The sequence below is a fragment of the Amblyomma maculatum genome, chromosome 6 (genome assembly GCF_055883805.1).
Source record: "Amblyomma maculatum isolate TAMU_Amacu chromosome 6, ASM5588380v1, whole genome shotgun sequence".
In the NCBI taxonomy this organism is placed as follows: Eukaryota; Metazoa; Arthropoda; class Arachnida; order Ixodida; family Ixodidae; genus Amblyomma; species Amblyomma maculatum.
The window spans coordinates 43,359,895-43,385,824 of NC_139349.1; the positions used below are offsets into that span (position 1 = coordinate 43,359,895).

The following is a 25,930-nucleotide window of genomic DNA, read 5'->3' on the forward strand; positions in this document are numbered from 1 at the left end:
TCCACATATAGTCCTTCCGACTCCAAAACCTTCATCTCGGTGTAGAATAGTCTGTATCAGCACACGACAAATGAAAAAGCACAAGACGCAAGATAGCGACCCCGCCACATGAGATGGACAAGACCTAGCCTCTGCGAGAAGAGCATTAATCTTGCAAACGAAACCAGCGGCATGACACAACGTATAGCTCGAATCAGCATAACGAGGCAGAGGTTTCTCGGAGAGCCCTGCAGGGTCAGATGTCGAGAAAAGCAATACAATGTTGACGATGGAGAAATGCGGTCGCAGAAATACAGTTATAAGGTCTGCGAGGCCCGTATTCGGGATCACGCGAGTGAGAAGGGGTGGTCGGGATTAGCAATTGCGTCATGAGCGTATGCCGAATGTGAAGCAGCACGGCTTGGAAGCAGCATGTTAGGTCAGACGCGATTGAGAATTTCGGCAGTACAGATGACAAAATTGAAATAAATAGGTAGGGATATGTCGGGAGGAGCTGTAAGCAAATATTATGCGGTGAAGAGTGATATCCCAATCATAATGTTGCTCTTTTTGGTCACACTGCGGTTGAAGCGCTCTGTAGTGCTTTTTGTTCCAGGTGAAAGTTGCTAGTGAGGTCACTGGCAGCTTCCAAGAGAAAGTAGTACCTTGGTCATTAAGGAGTTGGCGGAAGGGAGCCGAACGCTAGTTGAGATTGTTCTAAATAATCTCCGATTTGAACAGCAGCGCTGTAAGGACTAAATAAATGGCCCTAGTAGGTGTAACATGACCTCACAAAACCCTTCCAAGAGTAGGTAGAATCAAGCCAAACGAGAAGCTCATAGAGTAATTCTGGTGCTGGTACTTGTTGCATGCACCCAATAGCAGCTGAAGGAGGGGTATAAGTGATGAAACACCGCACGTGAAACACCAGTGCCGTAAAAACACCGGTACCATAAGCAGAGAGAACATCATGGAGCTTTTCGAGAACAACAGCAAAGTGCGCTTGGGCACAAAGAGCCGGAGGACGGGTACAGCCGTGTTAATGTTCTCGTACTAACAAATGGGTTCACGGAGACCACAATACGTGAGTTCATCTGAGGGATGATCGAGATAAGGTGCAGTTCACGTGGTCGATTACGGAGCAGATCTCAGCATCCCAGCATTTTATTCGGCAGCATTAACGAAGGCAGAGGCGGAACAGGCCATGTTCACTGTCAAAGCAAGGATTGTCACCGAGGCCGAAGAGCTAACGGGAGAGGCAATCCGAGTCTAACTGGAACAGACGAGACGTTTTCGAGGAACCGACGAGAAACCTAACTGGAACCGATGCGACGTAAGCCTCTTGGAGGCGTAACGCCTAATGGTTCGGCACAAAATTCAGGTCAAGAATGAGGTCATGGTTCTAACTGTGCAAAACCGTGAGTTAATATACCGGACCAACAGCGCTGATGTGTGCGATATGCAGATTAATGCTTCCACCTACTACAAAGCCAAATAACAAGCATTTATACCGTACTCATAAATCCTATAGAGCAAGGTATACACTTCATTTTTTGTTGTTGTTGCTGTTTTGGCTGGGGCACTCAGTTATCAATTAAAATAATGGTGCAATGAGGAATCAATCAATCAATCAATCAATCAATCAATCAATCAATATAAATTCAGAAGTTTATTTCGCTCCAGCAAATTGGTGACAGTAGAAATTGTTGCTTTGTTTTGCGGTTTGACGAAGACCCAGGTATGACAATAACGCAAACACATGCTGTCTTAGAGAACTCAATGAGACTCGACAAAAGACTGAATTAGAGTGGAGGAGCTACCGGTAAATGTTTTCCGATGAAAGCACAAAGCGCAGGTGCCCTCTGGCGCTAAAATGAATGAGAATAGGAAAAGAACGCTCCTCCCATCTTAGATGGGTGCAAACTAACTTACCCTATTATGCTGCTCGCCTTTGCAAACAGTCGCGATAAAAACAAGAGATAGAAACCAAAACAGACAGAAATAAAGTATAACCACTCACGTGAACACTGGAACAGTGCCGGCACTGTTTGTTTTGTTCCTGGTCTCTCTAACTGAAAGCACGGAGATGGCACTGATAGTGGCAGCTCAGACGAAAAGGCTGCCTTCCACGGTCTCCCATGATTCTTTCACACGTGCCGGTATAAACTGATAGCAGCACGTGCCTGCTTCCCTAAGTACGAGGACTGGGGCTTCCTCGCTGTTGCCATGAAGGTACTGCACAAAGGAAGAGAAAAGAGAAAGAAAAGATAACATCAGAAAAACGAGTGGACGATCGTGCACATGCAAAGCGAAGGCGGCGGGCGGTTTGAAGAGAAGTGATTGTGCGACGCCAGAAACGGGGTGGGTAGTGCAAAAGCAAACAAAAACAAATAAAGGGTTTCATCGCTGCACCGCCGCTCTGAGCTCACAATGAGCCCACACCGGCGTTGAAGCCAACGCGGTTCGTCGGTGTGGGAACAAATCGCTTCCCGGTCACTCAATCAGACAGAAGCAGGCACAAAGAGAGAGGATCGAGGAAGAGGGAAGGGGGTGGTGAGATCTGACAATGACAGAAAGCAAAGAAATGCTTCGGGTGCACCCCGAGTAAAAAAAGGAGAGGAGAGAGAGCAGCTAAAAATAAAGGAACACAGGAACAAAAAAACCCTTTCGCCGTGCAAAAGCACCGAGCGCAACAAGGCAGCGCAAAACAAATTTGGATTAGAAAGATTGCATATGCATGATAGCCGTCGGGGCGACCTGGGTTGACGAATATAAATACAAAACAGGCTTCCATTTTTTTTTGGCCCTGCTTGTCTAATCCTTCTTACTGCTCCCGAAAGGAAATAAATACTTTGAAGAGGCACCACTATAGTGATCCTGCATGAGTTTACGGACGGGTCACGACTAAACTTTTATTCAGATCTATTCGTTACTGGCGCTTCCACAGGGCGACCACTCGACAAATAGCGTTCGACAAGCTGAACCAGGCCCAGGCCATACAAACGGAGATTTCAAAATACATTGGTCCTCGGTGTTCGTGTGCAAATCTTCAAAACCCAATCACTCCTGACTCAAAAAAAAAAAACCAGCTAGAACACCAGCATTGTCGTCTGGGAGGCCAAGCACTATTGCTTTTTTTCCTCCTTCCACTTCCTTTCAATTAGAATAAAAAAAAAACATGACAGCTGGACACGTTTTGTTCATGTCAGTTGGACACCTTATTGAACAATTTTATTTATGGGTGCCGGATAAGTTAATGCACAACAACTGATTTAACAATTTTAATTATGGTGCGGATAAGTTACTGAACGACCAGTATTTATTTTAATCACTGCGTATGCGTTTATTTCACCCACCGAAATGGTCTCTTTGATTTCACAGCAACTAGTTTTCAGTTCCAGGGTTTGAGGAAAATAGGGGAAGCGAAGTGGGCAAGACTGGTAGTAGAAATGGGATGCTGATGAGTGCACTGTGCCTGTTCAGTTCACGCAGCACTCAGCCTGCACACATACACGCTAGTGGTGTTTTCATTCAAAACACGAAGTTGGCAGAGTTTTTACTGTACATAGTAGAATATTTAGTTCTAGATGAAATTGCTGGATTCTTGACCAACTCCAATTTAAGTGAAGGCTATTAACTAAAACGGTTGTCTCTTGCAAAGGTGGCATGAGATGAAGGGCTTTGCTGTGCTGCAGCTAGAATTCTCATATTTTGTAAGTGGAACTCAACTTAATGTGTTCAGACACTTTATGGTTTTTAGAGAATTATTCAAAAGATAAATTGCCAGCTATGTAAATGTAAATTATAAGACGGCACATATAAATGTGGACGGTCGGTCGAGAAGAAGCAATAAAGGAAAGGTGTGTACTACTGGATATGAGCTCTGTAGAGCATCCAATAATAAAGGCGGTGGAGGAGTTTACAGTTCTTCGATTTATTGTTTTCCCTCATAATATATTACCTCTTTGGTATCGGGAAAATATAAATTCAGTTCAAAATCACAAATGTAAGTGCAAGAGCATTAAAAAGCTTTCACAAACATTGCAACGAAATTTCATCACCGACTACTTTCTTATAAAACTTTGAATTTCCTCGCCTCGATAGCCTCCGCTGATAGATTCATAGCTCACGGCCGATTCATGTTTGAGTCTACGCCGAAAGGTGGAGCCAAGCGTGACTTGTAGACGGCAGGGATAGCAGCCTAGTGGGCTAGACATCCTGCACGACCGTATATCAGGGGGCATGGACCCGTGCAAGCAGCAATTGTTTTTTCAAAAATTTTTTCTTTTGTTTGCCATAGGGTATTTGGTTTTCTGGGTTTTTCTGAGTACTATGTACATAGCATCATTTGGCAAACTTATTCTGCACTATATGTTTGTTTTTATTTATATTGCTTTCCCCCTAAAATAATGCCCCATTGAGGGCGCTGTAGGTACTGTGTAGAAATATATCAATAAAATAAATAAATCACGCACTGAGTGCATCTTCATGAGAACAATATAATTTACAGAGGTGTTCTCGCTGAGTATGGAAAAACACATCCATATCAGCCAATTTATCACAGTAACCACAGCGCGATTATGTGGCATTACAGTGAAGGGTAAAGAAACAAAAAGGACTTGTGCAGATATGAACCAAAAGCAAAAGATATTTGATTAGCTGCAACACAATATTATGAGTTATAAATGTTTGTGAAGCTATACAGAAAAAGGAGCAGTGCGTATTATGGCGGCCACTTCTTCTGACAAAATGTTCCAGTAAGGAATAGTTTTCAAGAAAAACATATTCAAGAGATCAGTTCCTCACTTTTACACTTTTTGACCTTGAATAGATAATCTCTTCGCAATGACACATAGCCGAGGTTAAATGTATTAGTTCGGTGAATGCCTGTTCTTGTATGACAATTATATTTAGACGATGAATTTTCGTGCGTTGCAGAATTTGTTTAGTTTAAATTTTGCATTAATATGTTTCAGATTTTTTATTCTTAATTATGATAGCTTAATTTAGTCTTGATTTTCTTGCTGGTTTTCAGTACAGCTTTGCTCATTTAAGAGAAAATAAGGGCGACTCCATTCAAATTCGGAATCGTTAAAAATAGTTATTGTATTACTGTATTTGGTGCTGTTCGTGCGCCAGCGTAATGCAATCAGTTCCCAAATTAGGTTTAAACAAGAAAAAAAAAAAAGACTACTCTAGAACAGATGTTTCTTACTAAGCTAGCGTTGGTAATCGATAGTTCACTTACTAAGGCAGACGTTGGCACTGATTCGTGGATTTAGTGATCAGTTCTTTTCTAGTTCATACGATGTCCATTTTTATCCAAATTAGCAAATTGTTTTGAGAAACACGGTAGTAAATGCACACAGGCGAATTTCGGATTTATCCAATTAGCCTCTCTTTTTGAAGAACACGATAATAAATCCACAAAGGTAAACTTCAAATGGTCATGACAGTCCATTTAAAGAGACGACATTTTTCACATCAAAACTGTACGTTGTGTATGTTTCTTCGATTCCATCATCATACATTAAAAGTGGGCCTTCAGCAGCACGGCTGTGTGCATAGCTTTGCAGGATAAAATTGCGATAAATGGGCATAACTTCATCCGCGGGGTACTTTTACGGGACCTAATAAAGATTGGGGCGCGTTAAATAAAGGGGGGCGGGGGGGGGGGGGGGGGGGGAAGGCGGTGCACTTAAGGTCTACATTTCAAAGTGTGCCGTGACAGCGTTAATCACTCTCGTTTGCCGACTCTCCTTTTGGTGCAGACATCATTTTCATTCACAGTATTTCTTACTTAGTACGTTATTGTTGGGTTAAAAATTCAAAGGTTCCGGAAGATTAAATTCTGCTGTAACCCGCCCATCTGAATAACAATGTCCGAGTTTCCAGCACATGGCGTCCGTGCCTTGTCATCTCTTGACTTAAGCTCAAGGTTTTTGAGTGCAACAGGAAACGGCCAAAGAACGGAAGAACGGAGGGTAGAAGAAGGAATGAATACAGCGCTTGGCCGATGTTTTAGAAATGTACTTCAGTTGCTCGCCTAGTTGAATACCAGCTTATCTAAGGCTTTGCATTGCCCACGCCAATAAGTGACTCAAAGCGATAATTTATACTGAATATGCTGCAGCAGTTTAGTCTTCATTTTAGAAAGTGTTCATGCAAGATCCCAGGCGCCCCTTTTTTTTTAACCTGCATCCAACCGAGAAGGCATCATGCTTCTTATGCCACATATTATATTTTGAATTGCCTCCGCATGCAAGAACAGTATGCTGTCGTCATCAGCTGCAATTAAAACAAATCAACAATGAAATACTGAAAATAGATGACCATGAATGTGGCATACTTATTATAACTCCTTGCTCTGTTACATTCACTAAAGCCATACCATATGGTTTTTGAAAATTAAAAGGTTGGTGGTTTTACAAATCTGATAACAAGATTTCATCACTATATTACCCGAACAATTTAAATAACAAAAGTATCATACAATTGGTTATGAGACATGTATATTGATGCCATCCTAACCTTCATAAAAAGAGTACTTATTAGCACCTTTTATTGCTTGCTACTGAAAACTGCACAAGATTAAACACTGATTTGAAGATTTCTCGCCTATTGTACACAATCGTTCTTGTCTGTAATAGCTTTTGTTTGTAAGAGCACATCAGTTTGCCAGGGACGCTGTAGTAGAGGTCTGTGGGTAATTCCTACCACTTGTGGTTTCAGCGCGGAACTATGCAGCGCAGTACATGGAACTTGTGTTTCGCCTGTATCGAAACGAGGACACCGCGGCCGGACTGCACCTGAGTCCCCCGGCCCGTTAGTCATGCGCATTTACACTAAACAACATTTAACAGAGCGCTGCGATGTTCAGCTCGGGCATCACGGTACAAATGCTAAAATACCTTTGAAGGCCACCTTGAGTCAAGGAATCCTGTTCACTTCAAGCCGCCAAGGGGTAGACAACTAGTGGTTTCAAGAATATAATGTAACTGAAGGAAAAAAGTTTTTCTCTTTCCTGTCAAAGCTCTGTGGTCCTTGCCGCGGCTCTGGACAGCAGCGTGACATTGACCACAGAGCACTGATCAGAGAGAGAGGCCTAGCCTCTCACTCTATTAAAAATTCATTTACCCCTCATTCATTATACATCCTCCCCCGTCATCCCAGTAACAGCCCGCATAAGCGATCATGCACTTATAGCCATAGATTTAAATTATCGCACCCATGTGCTAGACCCCTACTTTCTCCGCTTTATCCTTCTTTGGCTTTTCCACTGACCCTCTGCTAACCGGTGTCCATCTTTCTTTGCACAGCAAATAATATTTTTGTAAGTAATTATTCGTCAAAATATCTTTTTCTCCATAGATAAAAATACACCATGCTATGCCCTTTTGAATGCTTGTTTGATCTGAACTATCCTTCCTACAGTGCGAATACAAGTATATTTTAGTTATACATTGTACTAATAATATAACGAAAGGAAAGACTGAAGAGAAAACCTTTTTCTAACTTAAAAAGAAATAAACTGAAATAACAGGGGCCACTGGTGTACGCCAATAGATTCGCAGTTTCTCGCTGCTAAAAAGCTTCACGAAATCTGGGAAGCCTTTATGAAGACATTCTTGCTCCCAGGTTGTGCTCTCACTGTGCTTTGGAAGCTTTGTCATCCTCTCTATAACGTACCTGTAGAATTATACTGTCTTATATGTGGACGTCTGTGCCTATTATTTTCTTCCTTGGCGCCTCATAACTTTTACTACTTTCTTCTATTTTCATTTTTCAATCTGTTTCACCACCTGGCGTTGATACGCTACACTGGACAAATACTAGGCTCAATGTACCCAACATTCAAAACTTTTGACGTCCGTTAAACGACTCTACGCTCGCTCTTTTATCGGCAGCTGACGGTTTAGAGAAAATCAACATAGCACAGTGTTAATGCACCCGTTATGCACCCGTTATGCACCCGTTATGCATCCTCAGCTGTGCATAACGGAGAGCATCGCGAACCCGCAAGGGTAGAGATTCGTGAAGATCCTATGTTGTTAAATACGGAAGAGAGTTATTTCATTTTTGTGGTTGGTACGCATACTATATGCCCAATGCGGGAACAGACGAGACGTTATATTTTTCCAAATATTGGATATCGATCTGTACAGAGTAAAAGGGCCTTTAATGTAGACGAACTGACTCTTTGAAACGGCTCAAATAAAATCAGTTTTGAATTTACAAAAAAGAGAACCAACGCTTTGTGCGCTCCAACCCCAGCTTACGTATTCAGAAATGGGATCCTAAAGAATAGCAAACTTCAAACTAAACAAAATATAGGATTTCGCTAAATATGAAATCTGCTAGTAGTGAGCGGGCAGACTGCCTCTTTCTGATGTCGCTGAAAATAGAGAAGCAGCGTTTTCATCATCTCGAGCGCAGAAGGATTAAAAGTCCTCAATGTTCAAGCTCAGAATATTTTTTTCAGTTGGCCATGAGCGCAAAAGGAAAAAAAAAAGATACTCAGGACGTCTTGTTGTGCTCGGCATTTCGGTTACACGAACACAGAGCTCGCTACTCTCAGTCACAGCAGGTGGATTTGTAAAGAAAGATGGCTTTCTTTTTAAGCTCTGTATGCTCAGTAGAGGCGGCTTCGTTTCTCTAGGGTCCACATAGAAAGGTTCGACCAGACTTCCAGATGAATAATTCTTTTGAAGTACATGTCTTTCCTTTTTCAAGATGGTCTTGCGAATGATTTGAAGCAAACAGAGAAGTGTAACCACCTAGAATAGAATGACAGCAAGCATGAGAGTGACTTATCATTGTCGTGTTCTTTAATATATCCTCTTGCACACAAGTAAACAAAATGAAGATAAAATACTTGTCATTGCACATGTTTCTCGACTCCTTATGCAATCTGGTTGACCAGCTAACCCAATGCATTTTCAGTTCAGTTCAGTCGTTCAGTCGTGTCCGACTCTTTGTGACCCTATGGACCATGTCACGCCACGCTTTCCGGTCTCTCACTATCTTCCTAACATCACATAACTTCATCTGCAGTGCCTCGAGGATGCCATATAACCATCGCGTTCGCTGCCTACCCCTTAAGGTTCCGGCGACCCTCAACCTTTCCCAACATCAAATCTTTCTCCAGCGACTCCTCTCTTCTCATCAGATGACCAAAGTAGCTGAGCTTTAACTTAAGATTTTGACCCTCCAATGAGCAGTCAGGGTTTATGGTTGACAATATCAACTGATTTGATCTTCTGGCAGTCCAAGGAACTCTCAAGAGTCTTCGCCAGCACCACAATTCAAACGCGTCAATTCTTCGGCGGTCGGCCTTTTTCACAGTCCAACTCTCGCATCCATACATCACAACTGGAAAGACCATAGCACGAGTTATACGGATCTTGGTTGGCAGACTAATGTCTCTGCTCTTTACTAGGCGGTCAAAGCTAACCATTGCTCTCTTTCCCAGAAGCAGGTGTCTCCTAATTTCATGGCTGCAGTCTCCTTCCGAGGTAATCTTGGAGCCCAAGAAGAGAAAATCTGTGACAGCTTCCACTTCTTGTCCACTGATGCTCCAGGACTTGATAGGGCAAGACGCCATGATCTTCGTCTTTTTAATGTTCAGTTTGAGCCAAAACTTCTCACTCTCTTCTTGTATGCGCATCAGAAGTCTCTTGAGTTCCACTTCACTTTCTGCCATTAAAGTGGTATCATCCGCATATCTAAGGTAGTTGATATGTTTTCCAGCAATCTTCACTCCAGCTGAAGACTCGTTCAGACCGGCCTTCCTCATGATGCACTCTTCCTGGGTAGAGTTTTTCTGGGTAGAGTACCCCCCCCCCCCCTTCTCATCCTAGAGTTACAATGCGAGGAGAGGAGGAGGCGCCGGTCGCTTTTCGCGACCCTTATAAATATGTCAAAGTGTCCCAGCAGGGCGCATTTCCTGCTAATAAGAGCACCGCGCCCTCGACGAGGCTGGCACCCCATGCCAAGGAAAGGCGGCTGGTGCGCTCACGGCACAAATAATTCCTGGAATTCATAGGTCTATACGCCATCAACGCCTCGGAATGTAGCATTGTGCTGTGATTAACGTTCGCCGTCGCTCTCGTCCTCTTCACGACGAACCGATTTTGTCTCCGATCGTTGCGCGATAGATAAGTGACGGCATGACGAGAAAGTACTTCGTTCCTTGATGTTACGAGTGATACGTTTTTTCATTGTTACAAGACGTGCTATATGATAGTCACCTGTCACAGTCATACCGTCATTGTGTCGTTGTGACACCGAAAACGACGGATCTTCTGTAGAAGGCGGACGCTTTAAAGGTGAGGATACAGGTTATTTGTGGCTAGTATTTACAGCGGTGTACACTATCTCTTGGGGTCGGCGTATTCACGACCGTCACGGATGCTATCTTGTGATGATGTGTCAGTAGAAGGTAGCTGTCATTACCTGCGGGCACATTGCTCAAGGCATGCGAGTGTTTCATTATCAACAGCATTTATAGCCTAAATCAGAATAAATCAAGGCACAGGAGACGGTAATGGGAACAGTAATACAGTGCGCTTGTGCATTTAGGTTGCGGCGAGAACAGAAACGCTTAAACATTTCTGCGACTTGAAACAGCCACAGGTAAGTGCTGGGTAACACGATAGGCTTTCATTTTTTTTCCGTTGTAGCCTTAATAACCGCCGAATTTCATAAACGCATTCAACATCATTTGCATACAGGAGTGCATAATATGTAAAAAAATTAAGGTAGGTGAATCCTAAGGCTCATGTCTGGTAAGCCATTGCCGTGATACAGTGGCGCAGGACGGGAGTTTACACTTAGCTTCTTGTAGCGTGTCCCTTTCGTTTTGCTTACACCATTACCAAATGACTTTTATTCGTTTCCTTGCCTCAGTACTGCTTTATTTGGTGAATCTTAAATATTTTGCTTCTGCCTTCTCATGCAAATGTGTGCTGTGCGGGAAAGAAAACATGGCGGGAAAATCAAGGGTGAACAGAGGCTTCGAGTTTCGCTGAGGTTGCCCATCCATCACGCTTCGGTTGGCTGCAGAAGCAGATGGTACGTTGCCGGGTTTCAAGCTGACCTTCAGGAGTGGGCGATGAGCCTACCGCCGCCGGATCGAGAATGCGGCTGGATCAGCGAGGCGCGGCGTACATTTTCAGCGCAAGTCTCTGTGTGGTCTTGTTTACTTTGCCTTTTGAATATACCAAAAGCGGAGCCAAGATGACGAAGTTACTTTCAGAGTACTGAATAGAAACGAAACAGCACTTGAGGTCTGATGGTGGAATAACTACTTTGTTCAAAGCCGTGCAGTTTCTTTTTTAACCGGAATTTATATTTTGATTTGTGTTTGGGTTGTGAATATTTTAGACCAGCATCGCCGCCGCACGAAGACAAGAATGTATGCAAAGTATATCCGCGGCAACATGAAAGGAGAAAAGGAGAAATTTCAGGCGTCTTTTCAGTGCGTTACATCGATATACAGTTTTGAAACCCCTATTTCGTGGTTAATAGCACGCGAGCGAGCGTTTCATTAGTGCCCTTCAGGTACGGGACCCAGTCAAAAAGAACTAAATAACCATGTCAAAAATACGGCAAAATATTTTGGACTTCTGTCTCAACGTCAAACTTTGTTCTTGTCTTCAGATGTTCTGCTGTACTTATGTGCTGTCTCTGCACGAAGTCGTGAAGTTAGTACAGAATTTCAGGTTGTCACAACAGGCTCTCAATAAAAAACCGCGTACATATTCAGCCGTGCTTTCTTCTAGATTTTTTTTTTTCGGCTGAGGATAATGACACCTGCTGTTTTGGGGTTGTGAGAAGTATTATACCGTTTTTTCGCTTCGTTTGTAAACCGTCAGAAAAAGCCTGTCGGTTAACGTTTTACGTGTACCTATTACTTCGGAGATCAGGAAAAATACTTTGCTGCACTAGACGGCGCTCATTGCCAAAGGTGCAGATAATCTTGCCTTCTCGAGATTAGAGCGAAAGCCATAGTTGATTTAAAAGCGGTAGACTGATTCGAAGTGAAATTTATGTAGTGTGAACACGGGGCTGGTTTTTTATTAACTTGAGTGGTAGTCGTGGTGGTGACATCTTTTTAATGCTAAAAAGAGAATTTTGGAGTCTGAAGACCCCGCTACGTGGTCAATATCCTTAGCCCAGTACGCCGCACGAAGAGGCCCCTCGCACCCGCTTTACTAGAGTCCTTTGAGCCTCCAATGTGGAGCAGTTGAGGAGGGCAGTTTTCGATGCCTCTAGGGTAGGGGTAGGCAAAAAGGAAAGGTGAAGATTCTGGGCGAATGCCCATACCGTGTGATGAATAACGCAGATCTCTCGACAGTGCGGACAACGCCCATCAAAGTTGGGATCCATGTGTTTGAGAAGGTCAGGACAGAGAAGTGTTCTTGTCTGCAGGCACCGCAGAGTTCGCTCATGACTCCGCTTTATTCAGCCTCTTGGCAGGGGCTGTGTGGAGTCAGTGGTTGTAGCACTAACGATTCACAATTACTCGGAACTGCAGAAGCGGGTAATGAACCTCTGAGCCAGGAGAGCTAGGTGACAGGTCAGGTGAGTAAGCGTTCGGGCGGCTGCATAAACGGCCTCATTACCTCATAGACCCTGGTGGCCAGGAACCCAGATGATGCTTGCCTAAGTTGTATAGTTGCTTACTGAGATGCTTTTAGCTTCATTACTGTTTCGAGGAACTCGTATGAAGTCTAGGTGCGCCAATCACTCTTTGATCGCATTGTTTCCCATGATAGCAAAATAATCGTCAACAAACCGAAGTAAACTTTTGGGTCGTTAAAGACTGCAAGGGCTCACTTTTCAATCAGTTTTATAGCCAGCACTGCAGCCGTGACCGAAATTACCACTCCCATCTTTTTTTCTTTTTTTTTTTTATTGCGCAAGTATGCCCTTCGGCATAAATGTCTAAAGATACTGATGCAGGGATTTGGCGCTCCCACTTGGAATGAAAGTGGAAAGAGCGAAAGAGGAGCTGTAGTGAAGGGCAACGGGGTAATTTTGACCACCTGGTGACCTTTAACGTGTACTGACATCGCACAGTACACGGACGCTACTTCGTTTCGCCTCCATCGAAACGCAGCCGCCGCGGTCGGGTTCGAACCCGGGAACTCCGGCACAGTAGTCGGGCGTCTTACCACTGCACCACCGCGGCGGGGCCTTGCGTGGAAGCATCAGTGCTTTTTATACGCTCGGTATCATCAGAAGGAAAGGGAGGATTCGAGCTATTAGCAAGCGTTGCTAACTCAGTCACGGCGGCGTGAAGGAATCACTTGTTCAAGAGCCACAATGACACGGGTTTTACAGAACTTTCCTTCAGAAAAAAAGCATGTGCTATCAAGGCAAAGCTAGATGCGTTAGAAAACGTCATTAAGGCTTAGGCAAATCCTTTTGGTTAGGCCGTCGTCTACCTCTAGCGCCCTCCAAGCTTCTTCGATAGCCAGAAGTGCTGGCATTCTGGCAAACAGAGCGACAGAACCAATCGAGAATAACACCCCATCCGAACTCAGTGCCTTTTATGATAGAAATACATGTTATCTTCAGTGGGTGGGGTGAGTGGCCTTGCTCCTAGTCAACTATAGGACAAAAAAAAAAAAGGCTGCAGGTTGGTCGGCGAGGAACACAGAGCGGGATGATGAAAACTCGAGGATCAGCCTTATGGGCATGCGGGACATAATAATAATAATAACATAATAGCTGAATATAATAGCTCATCTTCAAAGCAAAATTATAGGGCGCGCTGACAGCGCTGTCGCACAACTAAGCTGGTTTCGTGAAGGTGTGCAAAAATATTATAGGCGTGCAATTAAATCCGCTTAGGCACACTAATGCGAATGCATTTCTCTTGCTTCGTGCAATTATGTTGCAACATGCTCGTTTATTTATGCCTTTGACGTTTCTGACGCTTTTTGCTTTTCATATCAAGGGTTAATTGAGACTCGAGATTCCTTTGTGCTGATGATGCCATGAGTCTAACAGGAGATTGATCTTCTTCGTTTTGTTTTACATTCTGCATGCGCAGATTTCTAGTCGCATTCGTTTTTTGTCATAACTCCTGATTGTAGGACAGCTTTTTATTTTGTTTTTGTCCTTTTTTCTTAGTGAATGTCTCTGTTGTTCATTCCCTCAGCCTGCTGATCTGGTGCAGTGGTTACGGCCCTCGACTGCTGCTGCTGCGACGGCCGCTATTGGATGGAGGGATAACACAATGCGCTGGTGTGCTATTTCGATGCCAGTGCACGTTAAAGAACCCCAGGTAGTCGATATTCCTGGAGCACACTAATACGTGGTCTTTTATGGCCTGATTTGCTTTAGCACGGTAAACCACAGAGACCAACTAACCAGCGAAGCTTTCCCTCAGCATCCTACGGTCTCCTTACGCTAGCCGAAAAGAATCACAAACGCGTTTTCATATTCACAGCGTAGCGTGGTCGTTAGCGCGCTCAGCGAAGGTGCAGAAGGATGGTGGTCACTTTTTCGATCACAGGCTCTGTTCACGGTACTCATCAGCCAAGAAATGTTTCGACAGACACGCAAAGCATACAGAACATCGTCGAGTACCGCTTCTTTCTTGGCATGCATCATGGCCAGCGCATGTGAGAAATTATGCATGCGTATTCAATTGAAAAAAAGAAGAGAATATTACTGCTAACAAATCAGTGACAGCTTTTATAACTCAGAGATGAGTTTTTAGACACTTTATGGTGTGTCACCTTTAGAGGTGGTGGAATTTCTCTGCTTCGGTTTGGTGCGTAGAGGAAGTCCGGATTGAGTTAGGAGGTTCGTTATCACACGTGTTGCTGTGTATTGAGATGGGATGGGATGGGAGACGAGTTGAGATGGGATATGAGGTCGGGGCCCTGGACTCCGACAGGCACACGCTACAACGTGGCGCCGCAGGCCAGCTCGTGCTGGTTGCTTAAATAGGAATTTCCTGTGCCGTATGGTCTTTCACTAACTGCGCTAGTTCACACCCGTATGCTATTGAGTACGTGTGACAACGCAGAGGCACTAATGACAGGAACAGTCAGTGAGCACAGGCACATGACAATGAATTGTGACCATACGTGAAAGGCATTCTCGAGAGGAGAGGCTGAATAAAGTCATTGACGCAGTCACGTCATACCGTTAAAGATCTCCGCCTTTGCCTTAACTGTCCCACAATTATTTATTGTTATGTTTTAGCTTATTACGTGTCCTATAGAATGATGTGGGAGGTTACAAAGCAACTGAGTGCTCACATGGACATTTACTAAACAGCCGAAGTATTACAATATGCGAGCAAGAAATTTGGAGGTTAGTCTAGTTTGCAGTTGTCCGCTCAGCCAAATTCCGAGAGGAGATACTCTATGCTGAACAGACGACTAGCTAGTGTTTATGAACTCAACTCATCGCAGAACTATCAGCCCTAATCCCGCTCGCATCTGCGTAATAAAGTTTTAGGCATATAAATTTGTACCAGATTTCTACCTCAGCCAGTAACGCGCTTGGAAATCAGAATAGAAAACATTTCTGTTGCTGAATATAATCGTTCATTTGCTCGCTGCGACAAGTCATTTCTTTATAGTTACGGGCTCCGTTAATACCGCCACAAGCATGCCTAAAATCGGAAAGCAATGTATTTGTCAACGTGCCAACACTAAGCACAATTTACTTCGTCATAGTGCTGTCATCTCCCCTATTTTGTCACAATAGCTTTAGAGACCTCATTACTTTGATAATTCGGCGTTGTCCATGTCGATGTTGTTAGGCAAAAATCACGCGGGCGTGGCGCTGAAGGTGATAGCTAGCAGCAGACATGATCGAGGATTGATTCTTTGACGGTTTGCGCGACCTAACGAGACTACATGGTACGATAAGGTTTGGAGAAGCTGCTAGATTTCGTGCCGTGGGACCGAGAGCCGCGGGATTGAATCCCGGCTGTTTCAACCTTATTTTGACGCAGGCGGAGTCACAAAACGCGCGTGCACAATGATGCCACTGCAACATGGTTTACAGAGTTCGAAGGTGTCGAAAATTATTCCGGAGATTTCGATTAAGACGGGTCTCATAACCTACGTTCCCTTTCTGGGTGCTAAACCGGCTCCTGCTAACAACGGGAGAAGTTGGTTCGAGCCATAGCTGCAAATTGCAGTTACTCTAATTTCGAGATGCCACATTATATTGTTCCTACACCTCCCACTTTTCAAGATTACGTGAACCTGAGGCAACATGTGGTTATATGGAAAGAAAGAGGCTGAAAATGCATGAAACCAAACATTTCTGCGCCAGCAAAAAGTCACCACAACGAAAGAAGTAATCTTAGTAATCTGCCAAAGCATCCTTCATGCATGTTGCGCGTACTGTCATTTGCTATGCACATTGCTCAGGTGACTCCACCCTTCAATCCAGCAGCCTGAAAGCCTTAATTTTTCCTGCCCTTCTGGTTTCAAACCCAATCTCATCGGACACTGAATCCGCATTTCACCGCTTCTTCCACGACAGTCTCAGTCTCATGCTTAACATTCACGCGCTTGCATTCAAAGGTACTTCAGTTCAAAAGCAGTACATAATCTGCTTAAGGACAGGACGTTTTCTATCCGGATAAACGGAAAACAAATTGGCAATTACACCTCGAACAGAGGCGTGCCACAAGGGTCAGTGTTAGCACCTTTATTATTTAATATCGCACTGATCCCATTGGCGTGGAAATTAGCTAAAATACCAGAAGTGGGGTTCATGATATACGCAGATGATGTCACGATTTGGTCTGTTCATAAACAAATTGACAGACAGATTCGGCATCTGCAAGAGGCTTTAAATACCATAGATGAGTACGTGCAAAGTGCAGGCCTGGAATTATCACCTCAAAAGTCCAGTTACATTCATGTTGCCAACAAGAATGGAAGAAAACAATTGGCAACGCAAAGAGTCTCCCTAAAGATTGGAAATCAGGCACTGGAAGAGGTGGACGAGTTGAGAGTTCTTGGCCTAGAAATTCACAAATCCGGCAAAGGAACACAATGGCTTCATAAAGTGAAAAAAGTAGCTGCGACTTCCTTAAACTTGATAAAACGCATTTCGTCTAGGGGAGGAGGAGCTCGAGCGGACATGGCAAGACGTCTTGTACAATCAGTGTTACAGCCGAGGATACTATACCAGGCCCAATTCCAAAGACTCACGAGGCGGCAATGGGCAAAATTGGAAACAATAAATAGAAACGCAATGCGCACTATCACGGCCTTACCAAAACTTACCCCTATCCCTATTCTCCAAGAGTTTGCACAGATAAATACGTTGACAGAATTAATTGAGCAACGAGAGGCAACAAGGGATATGAAGCGAAAGTACGTTACGCCCATAGCATCCTTGTACAACGAAGTGGCAGTTCGAACACCACCAATGGCTGACCCCCCTCCTTGGGAATTCACTACTATCACGACAAACAAGACCACTCGGCTTCGTCGCAAAGAAAAGCTGGCATCTCGACCTCTGGTTGATGCACTTCCAGGTACCTTAATTGCATATACGGACGCATCAATTATAGAAAATGGCGGTAGAACAGCAGCTACTAGTCCAACACACAGCGAACTAAAGGTACATAAAGAATATCTTTTAGAATACCCGGACCCGCTTGTGATGGAACTCTATGCAATCCGCGATGCTATGGAGGCCATAAATAAAATAGATTCGATAACAGAAGCCCACATCTATACAGACTCCTTAGCCGCCATAAAACAACTAAAGAAAGTGACGAAGACGCTATTTGTTACCCAGGAAATCCACGCACTCAATAAAAAAACAAAGATAAGCATCCAGATACATTGGACACAAGACAATGCTGAGAACGCTGAGCAGAGAAAAGTTGACCACCTCACACACGAAGTTCCACACACTAATGCGCCCCCCACCAGGCTCCCTTTCGATGCCCGCTCCGCTGTTTCCATTTTAGCATCCTCTTTAAGGAAAAGTACACGTGCCCTCATTCCCCCGTGTACATTCCCACTCCCTCGTAACTTAACGAGATTGGAGGAGGTTTCCCTTAGAAGGATAAGAGCTGGGGCGGCCCTTACCCCGTCGGTAAAATGCCGATGGGAATCGCAAGCTGAAATCGGACCAACAACATGCCCAAAGTGTTCCACACCAGCTGCAGAAGTGGATGTTCGTCACCTGCTATGGACTTGTGCAGGGACAAGGGAATCAAGGACAAAGATTCTGCGCGAAGTGGGTCTAACCACAACAAGGGAAGATGACTTTTCTAAATGGCTCACCGACAACGCTAAGAGCGGGAGCCTGCTCCGGTTCCTCACGGAAAACCATTTACATGAGTTTATATAATATGTCTTATGGCAAGTTTGCGTACAAAAAAAAAAAAAAAAAAAAAAAATGGAGCACGTCCACCACTCTTTAAATCTTCGATCTAGTGTATAATCGGCCTCTGTTTTCTCAACACATCTATTAGCGAGATGCGTTTTTGGAAGTGTTAGCAAAGAAGGAGGCTGCAGTTGGAAGGCAAACCGACTGCAAGCACTCGTCACGTAAAAACCGATAGGACCCCAAAGCGCATTTATATTTCAGTTCGAGACTGCAAGCATCGGCCCCGCTGCATTTCCCGGCCACCTAAGAATCTAACGGCAGCTGCGCCAGTCCTTCATTTTGTTTCTCAATCCTGTCACCACCTTCCCATAAGCTCAAGGAATAGAAACGGTTTCAGATTTGAGCTGTCACAGCTGGATGAGCACAAGCGTAGAAAGCCAAGGGGTGTGAAAGTCGGAAAGAGGAAGAGTGCAATACGCATTTTTAGGGGGAAACAATGACGAATGCCTGTAAATAAATATGTAAGCAGATTTAGAGGCGCTGCCAGTAAGTTACCCGCTTTGAGATAAAGATCGATTCTTTTCCGGCTCGGACACCAAACCGAAGTAAGAAATTCGGAACATAAAAGACACAAGAAAGTAGCAAAGAGAGGTCTGATTTCACGCGGTTTTTTGAGAGAGCGTTACATGAAACAAAAAGACAGCTGAGATTGCAGCAGAAAACTCAAGTGTGGCTGTAGCCGAGCAAAGAAAATATAAGCAGGTTCAACATTATGCTTCGCGAAAAGCTGTATTTGAATCAGGTGTAAAAATAGCCTGGTATAGTGCATGCAAGTAGCGAAGCAAGATTTGATAAGGAGAATGAGTGCTGTGGAAAGACAGGGAACTGAACAGAAAATAGGATTCCAAGAAATAGTGAAACAGAGAGGCGGGCGACGTTCACTGCTGAAGAAAGATAAATATATGACTGCGGGGTGCGTAGGATGAAAACACGGCTTTCTGCTCCCATGTGACAAAGAAACAAATGACCTGGCTTCAAATTTGTGAGCGCTTTCAAAACAAGGGAACGCACTTGCACAAACTCCGGGAAGAACGCGGAAAGCCTCGCCATGAAATATAAGTTACCCCAGCGCCTCGCTCCACTTCCTGCATGTACTTTTTGCTTCATGGAGGCACTCATTTCACTTGTAAAGAAATCTGAATGGAAGAAAATTCAGTACGCATACTTTCGTGCGTGGAGTAGTCATGGCACATTACAAAGCCAGCGACCCAAACCCACGCACCCACCCGGCCACTTACACACGCCCACTCACCCCCCCCCCCACACACACACACGCACGCACGCAGTTTCCGCGCACCGCGCAACTCAAGCCGGCACAAGGTTTTTGAAACTTGAGCAGACTTGTTGACCTGGCGGTAGCTGGTCATGACGCGGCTGTTCAAAACAGGTGGGTAGCACGCTCAGTAGCTAATCCTAATTGATACTTTGAGACTGCGAGCGTTGTCCTCGGACATGGACCATGCCGGCTGCGAGGGCACCTATTCGCCAGTTTTAGAGCTTCTGTGTAAATCTAGCGATGTCTTCAGTTTTCGACGAACTCCTCAAATGTTTTATTTCCTGCATTCAAATGCCGCTGATAATTGAATGTGAGAGGCCCTAGGCGCTTTTGAGCAGCAATGCAGCATTCCGCTCCCATTAATCGCAAGCCACTGCAAATATTCTGTTGACATTCTTGCTCTTCCTCTGTGTAACGCTGCTTGCGTCCCGTAAACTCGCTCAGCTTCTCCGTGCGTAGCTGCTGCCGAATGTCCGATTACCAGTATGTCATGATACACTGAGACCGCAACGCCGCAACATATTTAACTTGCCTGCACTGCATCTCGAAGCGTCCGCATCGCGGATTGCACCGCAGCGGCTCAGTTCCAGGAGCATCGTCGTTTTTCTTACCTGGCGCCAATATATAGTAGCAGACGATGGCGCTTTCTCGTATCTCTTTTCTCTTAATTTTTTACGCATGGATAACTCTAGTCTGTGCTTACGTAGCTTGGCACCATTTACTGCATATTTCATGTGTGCGTCACGATTTGAACATAATGGCCAACTGTGCTCTATTTTGTGCGTACGTAGCTTGGGACCATTCTACTGCATATTTCATGCGTTCGTCACGATTTGAACATAATGGCCAACTGTGCTCTATTTTGTGCTTACGTAGCTTGGCACCATCCTACTGCATATTTAATGTGTGTGTCACGATTTGAACATAATGGCCAACTGTGCTCTATTTTGTGCTTACGTAGCTTGGCACCATCCTACTGCATATTTAATGTGTGCGTCACGATTTGAACATAATGGCCAACTGTGCTCTATTTTGTGCTTACGTAGCTTGGCACCATTCTACTGCATATTTCATGTGTGCGTCACGATTTGAACATAATGGCCAACTGTGCTCTATTTTGTGCTTACGTAGCTTGGCCCCATCCTACTGCATATTTAATGTGTGCGTCACGATTTGAACATAATGGCCAACTGTGCTCTATTTTGTGCTTACGTAGCTTGGCACCATTCTACTGCATATTTCATGTGTGCGTCACGATTTGAACATAATGGCCAACTGTGCTCTATTTTGTGCTTACGTAGCTTGGCACCATCCTACTGCATATTTAATGTGTGCGTCACGATTTGAACATAATGGCCAACTGTGCTCTATTTTGTGCTTACGTAGCTTGGCACCATTCTACTGCATATTTCATGTGTGCGTCACGATTTGAACATAATGGCCAACTGTGCTCTATTTTGTGCTTACGTAGCTTGGCACCATTCTACTGCATATTTCATGTGTGCGTAACGATTTGAACATAATGGCCAACTGTGCTCTATTTTGTGCTTACGTAGCTTGGCGCCATCCTACTGCATATTTAATGTCTGCGTCACGATTTGAACATAATGGCCAACTGTGCTCTATTTTGTGCTTACGTAGCTTGGCACCATTCTACTGCATATTTCATGTGTGCGTCACGATTTGAACATAATGGCCAACTGTGCTCTATTTTGTGCTTACGTAGCTTGGCACCATTCTACTGCATATTTCATGTGTGCGTCACGATTTGAACATAATGGCCAACTGTGCTCTATTTTGTGCTTACGTAGCTTGGCACCATCCTACTGCATATTTAATGTGTGCGTCACGATTTGAACATAATGGCCAACTGTGCTCTATTTTGTGCTTACGTAGCTTGGCACCATCCTACTGCATATTTAATGTGTGCGTCACGATTTGAACATAATGGCCAACTGTGCTCTATTTTGTGCTTACGTAGCTTGGCACCATTCTACTGCATATTTCATGTGTGCGTCACGATTTGAACATAATGGCCAACTGTGCTCTATTTTGTGCTTACGTAGCTTGGCACCATTCTACTGCATATTTCATGTGTGCGTCACGATTTGAACATAATGGCCAACTGTGCTCTATTTTTTGCTTACGTAGCTTGGCACCATCCTACTGCATATTTAATGTGTGCGTCACGATTTGAACATAATGGCCAACTGTGCTCTATTTTGTGCTTACGTAGCTTGGCACCATCCTACTGCATATTTAATGTGTGCGTCACGATTTGAACATAATGGCCAACTGTGCTCTATTTTGTGCTTACGTAGCTTGGCACCATTCTACTGCATATTTCATGTGTGCGTCACGATTTGAACATAATGGCCAACTGTGCTCTATTTTGTGCTTACGTAGCTTGGCACCATCCTACTGCATATTTAATGTGTGCGTCACGATTTGAACATAATGGCCAACTGTGCTCTATTTTGTGCTTACGTAGCTTGGCACCATTTACTGCATATTTCATGTGTGCGTCACGATTTGAACATAATGGCCAACTGTGCTCTATTTTGTGCTTACGTAGCTTGGCACCATTCTACTGCATATTTCATGTGTGCGTCACGATTTGAACATAATGGCCAACTGTGCTCTATTTTGTGCTTACGTAGCTTGGCACCATCCTACTGCATATTTAATGTGTGCGTCACGATTTGAACATAATGGCCAACTGTGCTCTATTTTGTGCTTACGTAGCTTGGCACCATTCTACTGCATATTTCATGTGTGCGTCACGATTTGAACATAATGGCCAACTGTGCTCTATTTTGTGCTTACGTAGCTTGGCACCATTCTACTGCATATTTCATGTGTGCGTCACGATTTGAACATAATGGCCAACTGTGCTCTATTTTGTGCTTACGTAGCTTGGCACCATCCTACTGCATATTTAATGTGTGCGTCACGATTTGAACATAATGGCCAACTGTGCTCTATTTTGTGCTTACGTAGCTTGGCACCATCCTACTGCATATTTACTGTGTGCGTCACGATTTGAACATAATGGCCAACTGTGCTCTATTTTGTGCTTACGTAGCTTGGCACCATTCTACTGCATATTTAATGTGTGCGTCACGATTTGAACATAATGGCCAACTGTGCTCTATTTTGTGCTTACGTAGCTTGGCACCATTCTACTGCATATTTCATGCGTTCGTCACGATTTGAACATAATGGCCAACTGTGCTCTATTTTGTGCTTACGTAGCTTGGCACCATCCTACTGCATATTTAATGTGTGCGTCACGATTTGAACATAATGGCCAACTGTGCTCTATTTTGTGCTTACGTAGCTTGGCACCATTCTACTGCATATTTCATGTGTGCGTCACGATTTGAACATAATGGCCAACTGTGCTCTATTTTGTGCTTACGTAGCTTGGCACCATCCTACTGCATATTTAATGTGTGCGTCACGATTTGAACATAATGGCCAACTGTGCTCTATTTTGTGCTTACGTAGCTTGGCACCATTCTACTGCATATTTCATGTGTGCGTCACGATTTGAACATAATGGCCAACTGTGCTCTATTTTGTGCTTACGTAGCTTGGCACCATTCTACTGCATATTTCATGTGTGCGTCACGATTTGAACATAATGGCCAACTGTGCTCTATTTTGTGCTTACGTAGCTTGGCACCATCCTACTGCATATTTAATGTGTGCGTCACGATTTGAACATAATGGCCAACTGTGCTCTATTTTGTGCTTACGTAGCTTGGCACCATTCTACTGCATATTTTATGTGTGCGTCACGATTTGAACATAATGGCCAACTGTGCTCTATTTTGTGCTTACGTAGCTTGGCACCATTCTACTGCATATTTCATGTGTGCGTCACGATTTGAACATAATGGCCAACTGTGCTCTATTTTGTGCTTACGTAGCTTGGCACCATCCTACTGCATATTTAATGAGTGCGTCACGATTTGAACATAATGGCCAACTGTGCTCTATTTTGTGCTTACGTAGCTTGGCACCATCCTACTGCATATTTAATGTGTGCGTCACGATTTGAACATAATGGCCAACTGTGCTCTATTTTGTGCTTACGTAGCTTGGCACCATTCTACTGCATATTTCATGTGTGCGTCACGATTTGAACATAATGGCCAACTGTGCTCTATTTTGTGCTTACGTAGCTTGGCACCATCCTACTGCATATTTACTGTGTGCGTCACGATTTGAACATAATGGCCAACTGTGCTCTATTTTGTGCTTACGTAGCTTGGCACCATTCTACTGCATATTTCATGTGTGCGTCACGATTTGAACATAATGGCCAACTGTGCTCTATTTTGTGCTTACGTAGCTTGACACCATTCTACTGCATATTTCATGCGTTCGTCACGATTTGAACAAAATGGCCAACTGTCTAGATTAGGGCCCCAGGACGGTAAAAGGTGACCAGCCGGGAATTGCATGGTTTGTGAGTACCCCGAAGACTACAAATGGCGTACCCATTCCCCCTTTGGTGGCGATTCGGCGTTAGCATTTTTGTTCTTTGATTACGGCACAGACGATTAAGTGCTTACATGATGCACCGCGAAAGAACGTTATCAAGATAGTCGATCTTAGTAGATGACAAAATTTACCGCAATGCGCCAGCTCTATCGGCAGTTTACTGCATATGAACCAAAGGTTGAAGCAGCGGAATTTTGTTTTAATCTTCATACAGCTGTGAAAGCTACCACTGCACTTGACGGCAGAAACTTTTTCTTATTTCTGTGAGGATTTCCTTTTAAGGCGTCAGCTCCTAGTTCCTGATAAAAAAAAAATGAAATCTCCAGGCTTTCGGAGGAACATTTATTGCTCTCAGTGGTACTGTTTCATGATGGAGCCTGAATCTTTTCTGTCTCTCAGAAATAAGTGTTTTTTTGCTTCAGCGAACGCAAAAGCGTAAAGGTTTGTACCATCCCTTCAATTACGCCTCATCCAGATGTTTGGCTTCAATTATATAGGTGATATCTGGTTCGGGCCCCGCCATAGTTGTTCGGTGGAGGCGCTCGGCTGCTGAAGCTAAGGGCGTCGGACTTTGGTTGTATATCTAATTGGATAACAAGTACTGCGCCTCAGTATTACGAATAAATTCGCGACAACTACAAATTTCCCCACTATTATTTAAAAGGCAAATATAAGCACGGTTGTACTCAATATTTGTACTAACCGATGCACTCAGCAATAGAACTTGGTTAACAGGGGTCACCACATGACAAATTTAGGCTTAGTAAGACAATGTAAGGTAAAATGATTTATCTTCGATGAATAAAGACAGCTGAATGTATTTAAATATTTTTGCAATAATGTACTAAAGTTGGAGACGCTGAAGCAGGCCAGCTCAGCCGTGCAAAGAAACGCTTATGGGGTACTGCTAAGCTCCGTCCACAGGGGTATCATGGGATAGCGTAGGCGACCATCTGACATATAAAACGCTCTAACCGAATCGCACGAAGGCACATACGTGTCCGAGGAGTAACTTGTCTGACTCGGCGTCCAAGGGGTTGATGAAAGGTTGACTCTTATTCCACCTTCTGACCTCAAATTAGCAACCCTAGCTCGCAACGCCTTCCAACTTTCTGATAGGTGGTCTCCGCGTACAACCCACCGACGAAACAGCACTTGGCCATGTGAGCTGCCAGCTACCACCTTCAAGCGCCAAGCTCGTGATTTTTTGATCACAACCTCGACGCCAACGCCCGATTTTCCGCGTAAACGAACTTTAATGCTGCAGAGCTAAATGTCTCTTTCCATTAGCGTCGGTTATATTCCCGCTACGGAACTTCCTTGATTCCTTCCCCTACTCCCGCTCTCCCGCATTGGCCAAGAGTGCGCTCGGCGACTGGCGTCAATTACGCGTGACCTTGTTTGCGCTGCGCGGATCAGCGTCGGTACCTATGCGTGTATTCATGATCTGCTCTTCTTTTGCTTCCACTGAGTGTTCGCTTTCTTCTTCTCGGGTCTCCTAGCACTCACATCCCGTTCTTCCTTTCTCGACAAACGAGGAGACCCTTAGCAGCATTCGGTCCTGGCGAATGTTGGTATATTGACTCAAGGACCGAAAACGTGGGCATATCTCAGCGCGCACGCACATACACTCGCGCAAGCAAGCAAACCTGCATGCTCAAGCACACATGCAAATGAGGGCTCTATCCGACGCATCTTTGCTGTTCCTCAGAGAGCCTCAATGCCAGTGCTGTCGCTATGCACGCTCTAGCTGTTTATTGCGAAAAC

At 44.2% G+C, this 25,930-nt stretch overlaps 1 long non-coding RNA gene across 2 annotated transcripts in view; it reads right to left on the bottom strand.

Moving 5' to 3' along the window:
- LOC146185622 (uncharacterized) overlaps positions 1-25,930 on the bottom strand; it is a 228,808-nt gene that overhangs the window by 61,203 nt on the left and 141,675 nt on the right. Inside the window, exon 4 of one of the 2 annotated variants that reach the window (XR_014707806.1) lies at positions 2,000-2,214. This is a non-coding gene — a long non-coding RNA (uncharacterized LOC146185622). Of the gene's footprint in view, positions 1-1,661; positions 2,215-25,930 lie in introns of those variants that run through there. The other variant, XR_014707807.1, reaches the window with a different exon arrangement.